At 38.5% G+C, this 5,896-nt stretch overlaps 1 pseudogene; it reads left to right on the top strand.

The window, feature by feature from the left end:
* Positions 1 to 213: 213 nt before the first annotated feature.
* Positions 214 to 5,896, top strand: part of LOC102836469 — a 9,820-nt pseudogene continuing 4,137 nt past the window's right edge.

Raw genomic sequence — 5,896 nt, 5'->3', positions numbered from 1 at the left:
CAGCTAGGTGAGAAGGCATGCCTACTGGAGACTCCAAGGACCTCTGTTAGCATAGTGGTTAAAAATCATACTGCTAACCTCAAGATCAGCTAGTTCAAAACTACCAGTGGTTTTGTGGGAGAAAGATGAGGCTTTCTGCTCCTGTAAAGATTTACGGCCTCCGAAATGCTATGCAGGGTGGCTATGAGTTGGAAGCAACGCCGCGGCACCCCACCACCACCACTGGACACGCCAATTCCCATAAGCGTCCTCTTGGAAGTAACAGTTAGCAGTCGCCACTATATTGACTAGCTATTTGACCCTGATCACCAGTAAGGTGACATAGGCAGGTAAAATGGCATGATTGGAAACAATAAACAAAAAGCCAACCTCATTGTTTTAGGAGCTGTTTCAAGATTGCTATACTTGCTTCAGCAAGAAACCTCAAACACAGAGCTGAAAATGGAATGTGCGGTGGTATTGAAAAGTCTTGCAGTGGGTACCGAGCACAATGCCAAGTCTCTACCGGACTGCAATATTATCCCTGCCTTACTGCACGGACTACTGTCTCCACACCTGAAGTTCATTGAAGCTTGCCTCTGATTCTTGCACACCATCTTCACCAAACCAGTCTCTCCTGAGTAGCTAAAGATGCCAAGGTAATCCAAGCATCAGGATGCAGCATAGCAAGCCTCACTACACCCTGGAATGCTTCTGTGAGACTTCACTGTTTTAAGGGGCCAGATCATCAAATAATTTTATTTAACCACAATGCAGTTCAGAATATTCCTTGTGTGGCACTATAGGATCAGCACTGGACTGCGAATCACAAGGTCGGCAGTTCAAACCCACCAGCTACTCCTCGGAAACCCTATACAGGGTCGCTATGAGTTGGAACCCACTTAACTACACTTAACAACAAAAATAACCTCAGTGTCCTACAAAATTGGAATGCAAGTACTGAAATACTTCTTGAGTTTAGCTTTTGGAAATCCCCAGGTATCTATGACCATCATAAATGTTATTTGGTTAATTTTTGTGAAGATGCTGCTGAGAAATACACCTACTGAGATGTAGCTCACATCAACAAAATGTTTCACTTATACTTGTAGAGGTGGAGCAATTCAAACAGATAACAGTATTGTATTAGACATTGCCTTGTTTGGTTTGAATGTTCAATAAGGAGAAAATACTGGAGGAGAGAGCTGAAGGAGCTGAGACACTCGCATATCTGATTTTACCAGATGTTGAGTTACAGATAATCTCTAGCATAACTGATCACTTCATCACCATGTTTGCCAATTATTTCAAACATCCATGTCAGTAAGTGTCATCACTGATATAAAAACACTTGATCATGAGTCAGTTCCGACTCGATGGCACCTGACAACAACAACAACAAGAACTCTGCCAGGTTTGATCCAACCTCTATGTCTCTCTAGGGACAAACGATGAAGGCATTCGGAAGAGATAAATCTGGGACAGGCGCCTCCCCGGTCCTGACAGTCTGCAGATAGGAAGTGACGTCAACCTGAAAGTCGTGGTGAAGAACACTATCAGTGACTGTTAGAATATTGTAAAGCAAAGTGACTAAAAGTCTAAGTGCAGAATGAATGGGACCTGGATTTGGTAGTTGTTTTTAGCAACAACGAAACATTGACAAATGACTAGCCTACTTTTTGTGTCATTAATATGGATTATGTTGCACATTTTTGCATGTGATCTGATAAAAATCACTTCTAGCACTGTGAAGCATCAGACACTTTGAAAGACATAACAATAGAATTATAATTTTTATTTATAGAAATACCTTCTATTAAATGCCATTGAACATTTTTAATTTTTATTGTATATTATTCTTTTATATGTGACTTCATTGTGTTTTGACTTTTTTTTTTTTTGGCTACTATGCAAGTTTGATGCAAACAAAATATTACAAAAAATAATTAAGAGTCAAATCAAAAGAGTGGTTTCCAAAAGGATCTGCTTGGACCAGTTATATTCAAGGCAGAAAGGTAAACTCAGATTATGACCATGGTTTGGAGGAGGTTTCAAAGAGATAATAGCTTCACATTTTAATATTTTTTGTTTAATAACTATTTCTATGATTTTGTAGCAGTACTTTTTTATTTACCCTCATTCATTTGTGTGTGTGTGTGTGCAGATGTTATCTCTCTAGGGACAAACGATGAAGGCATTCAGAAGAAGTAAATCTGGGACAGCATCTTTGCTGCTGCTTTATGGCCACTGGGATCCTTTAACCAAACAGTTAAAGTATGTAAATCATTTCCCAAATGGGGTTCCACAATTCCCTAAGGTTCCACAAGGCATTTCAAGGAGAGTGAAGGACAGTCAAGGGGGAAACTGGGTAGGAAAGGCTCCAAATCCTTCATCACCAGGTCAACTAATGCAATTCAATACTATAGAGTCTACATATATGTTTCCTTATGCAATTTTATTAACAATACCTCACAGATAAGTAATGTTTTAACTTCTGCAGCCTAGATGATGTTGGTGTATCTGTCTTCTACATTATTAGACTCCCAACCTAGGGATCTATACCTTATCAAGTACTGTACAATTAATAATTACCTAGATTGTCATGGAAGGAGCCCTGGTAGTATAATGGATTGAAAGCTGGGCTACTAACTGAAAGGAACCAGTTCAAATCTACCAGTCACTCTGTGGGTGAACAATGAGACTTTCTGCTCCAGTAAAGATTTACAGCCTCAGAAACTCAATACAAGGTCGCTGTGAGTTGGAACTGACTCACTGGCACCCAACAACCACCACTAGAATGACAAGGAGCCCTTGGATGTTGCAAATTGTTAACATAATTAGCTGCTAACCAAAAGATTAGAGGTTTTAGTGCACCCAGAGTCACCTCAAAAGAAAGGTCTAGCAATCTAGTGCCATCGAAGTCAGCCAATGAAAACTCTATGGAACACAATTCAATTCAGAGACTCATGAAGCCGCCATAAATCAGAGTCAACTTGATAGTAATTGTTTTCATAATGGGATAATCAAACAGAAATTTCACTTTTCTTCTGTCCCTTCATCAAGATACTTAGTCAAACCAACACTGCCTCCCCCAGAATCTGGGTGTTAGGACACTACACCCTTTCTTTAGGTTACATATTTGGGTGGAACAGGACTGGATAGGAGGTGGTGGGTGTTTTCAGGCTATAGTCATAAGGGTAATATGAGATTCCGATTCATTGAATACACTGGCAGCAGTTGGTCAATTTCATAATACAGTCAGGTTTGTGCCAACTTTAGCATAGGAGTCAAAGATAATTATCTCAGTGATTCTGAGAATATACAGACTGAGTAGGCTGTAGGAAGATATCTCTGTCCAGAATTTCACAAAGCACATCACAGAGATAACATCTTAAATGTTCAACCTCCTGCCCTTCTTGTGTTATTTACTCTGTAGGTCATGTGGTATTATTCACCACTCTAATAGTTAGTCTGTAGTCAATGCTATTGAATATCACTAGTTACTTTACTTCTAAATAAAAAATATCATTTATGTGCTATAGATGAAGAATTCCTTTGGATCTTGAAAAAAATGCTTCAAATTCTGTGATTAAATAATAATTAAATGGTCTAAAATAGTTCCTTGGTGTTGGGGAAAAAAAAAAAAAAAAAGAGCATAACTCAAGTGTTATTATTAGCCATTAGCCAGAATGTAATTTTTTTTTTTTAATTGGTGATGGGTAGTTGTGTGCATGTGTGTGTTTATCATGGTTATTAAACTTAATTTGGTGCTCACTGAATTGTAAAATAAATGAAGAACTGCTCTGTGCTCTTTATGTCAACTAAATGCTGGGAGAGTAAAAATCACCCGAGACCTATTTGAACAGGTGCATATGGAGATTTTATGCCAAGGGAGTGGATCTGCCATCAATGAAATTCTGTTTTTCTCTCCCAATTCTAGCTCGAAGGAATGAATTTGATGGGTCCTTGACTTCAGCTAAAAAACGCAAATTTAGGTTTTGGGGAGCTGATCTGGTAAGATGGCTGAGCAAAAGCTGACTCACTTAGGCACACACCCACACACATACATATAGATAGAGGAATCCAGAAATAAATCAAGTGTCACCTTATAGGACCTCAGCTCTGCTTCCCATGTTCTGTAGCTGAACAAGTGAGGAGCAGGAGAGAAAAGGAGCAAGGTTTTCTATAGTCTGCTTATTAACAGAGCAGCAAATTCTTAAACACAGTGGGAAGGCTCCCATGAATAATACTTCTGTAACTCATTTGTGACCTCTTTAAGTACATACAAAAAAGAATCCATACTTTTGGTTTTGTTTTTAATGTTTTGGTTCAGACAAAAATAATTTACAGTGTACATATAAATATGAGGGTAAGTCAATATGTGTTGCTACACAATCATAGAAATCTTTATTAAACAAAATATCAAAATGTGAAGCCATTCTTTCTTGGCATACACTCTATTGAGATCTATACACTTCTAAAGGTGTATAGATCTCTCTAACCCTTTCCCAAAAAATTCTGTGTTCTTTGATTTGCACCATGCCAAAACAGCAGTTTGAACATCCTCAAGGAACTCAAATCAAGTTCCTTTTAAAGGTTCTTTGAATTTGGGGGGAGCAAAACAAAATCTTAAAGGGTAAAATCAGCCTACAGGTTAAATGGGGTAAGGTTTCCCAACAAAATTCCTGCAGGACACCCTTTGCTACCCTTGAAAAATGAGCAAATGCATTGTCATAATGGAAACTTATTTCTTAGCATAATTTTTCTGGCCTTTTGCTCACTAACACAATTCTAAATTTCTTTAAATGTCTTCATAATAAATCCTCATGATTGCCCTGTATTCTTTGAAAACTTCTACTAAGAATATGCCTTGGGGATCCCCCAAAACAGCTACCATAACCTTCTGAGTTGACCTTGATGCCTTGAATTTTAAGTGGCCTAACAGACCCCCTCAGAAGTCACTGTTTTGATTGGAACGTTTTCTCTAGATTCTTTCAGTAAATCTAAGACTCACCCTTGATTAAATTTGTTACGTAAAATTATCTTCATTAACTTCGATCTTGCTTAAAAGACTGATAGAAAGATGAACTTCTTCAGCTAGCTTATTTTCACACAATGCTTTTGGCATCCTTTGAAATAAGAGCTTGCTAAGGCCAAGCTATTCACTAACAATTGAAAATGTAGAACCATGAAAGATGCCAGCTTCAGTAGCCATTGCATCAACGATAATTGGACAGTCTTCTTCCAACCGTTTTAGAACTTCAGCCACAATTCTTTCATTAATCACAATTGACAGATTTCCTGTCTTGATTCACCTTTTAAGTCTTCTTGACCTTCCTTAAATGCTGATCCAACTAAAAACTGGTCTTTGTGAGGCAGCATTCCCACAAACATGTAGTAAAGCTCCAATGATTTGGAAAGATGTCCACATTTGTTGTTGTTGTTAAGTGAGGTTGAGCTGGTTCTGACTCATAGCAACCCTGTATATGGTCTCAGAGGAACAACAGGGAATTTTGAACTGTCAACCTTGTGGTTAGCAGTCCTGTGCTATCTGGTAGTAGTATTAGACCTGACCTCAAAACCACTTTTTCCTTCATTTGGTTTTGTGTTTTGTGGGGGGAGTACAAGAGATGTTCTCCTCAACTCATCTGTTAGTTTATTGTGCTGTTGTGACTTGGCATGTTTCTGTGGTTCTGGAAGTTATGTCAACACTATTTAAAATACCATGATGGACACATTTCAGTTAAGTTTTCAGACTAAGACACACTAGGAAAGAGGGATGAACTACTTCTGAATATGTTGCTGTTGTCTTTGTAAGGTGCCATTGAGTTGGTACTGACTCATAGCGACCTTATGCACAGCAGAACAAAATACTGCCCAATCCTGGGCCAACCTCATTATTATTGCCATGCTTGAG

This window comes from Chrysochloris asiatica, unplaced genomic scaffold (assembly GCF_000296735.1).
Source record: "Chrysochloris asiatica unplaced genomic scaffold, ChrAsi1.0 scaffold00080, whole genome shotgun sequence".
Lineage (NCBI taxonomy): Eukaryota > Metazoa > Chordata > Mammalia > Afrosoricida > Chrysochloridae > Chrysochloris > Chrysochloris asiatica.
This window is presented reverse-complemented; position numbering and strand designations above follow the sequence as displayed.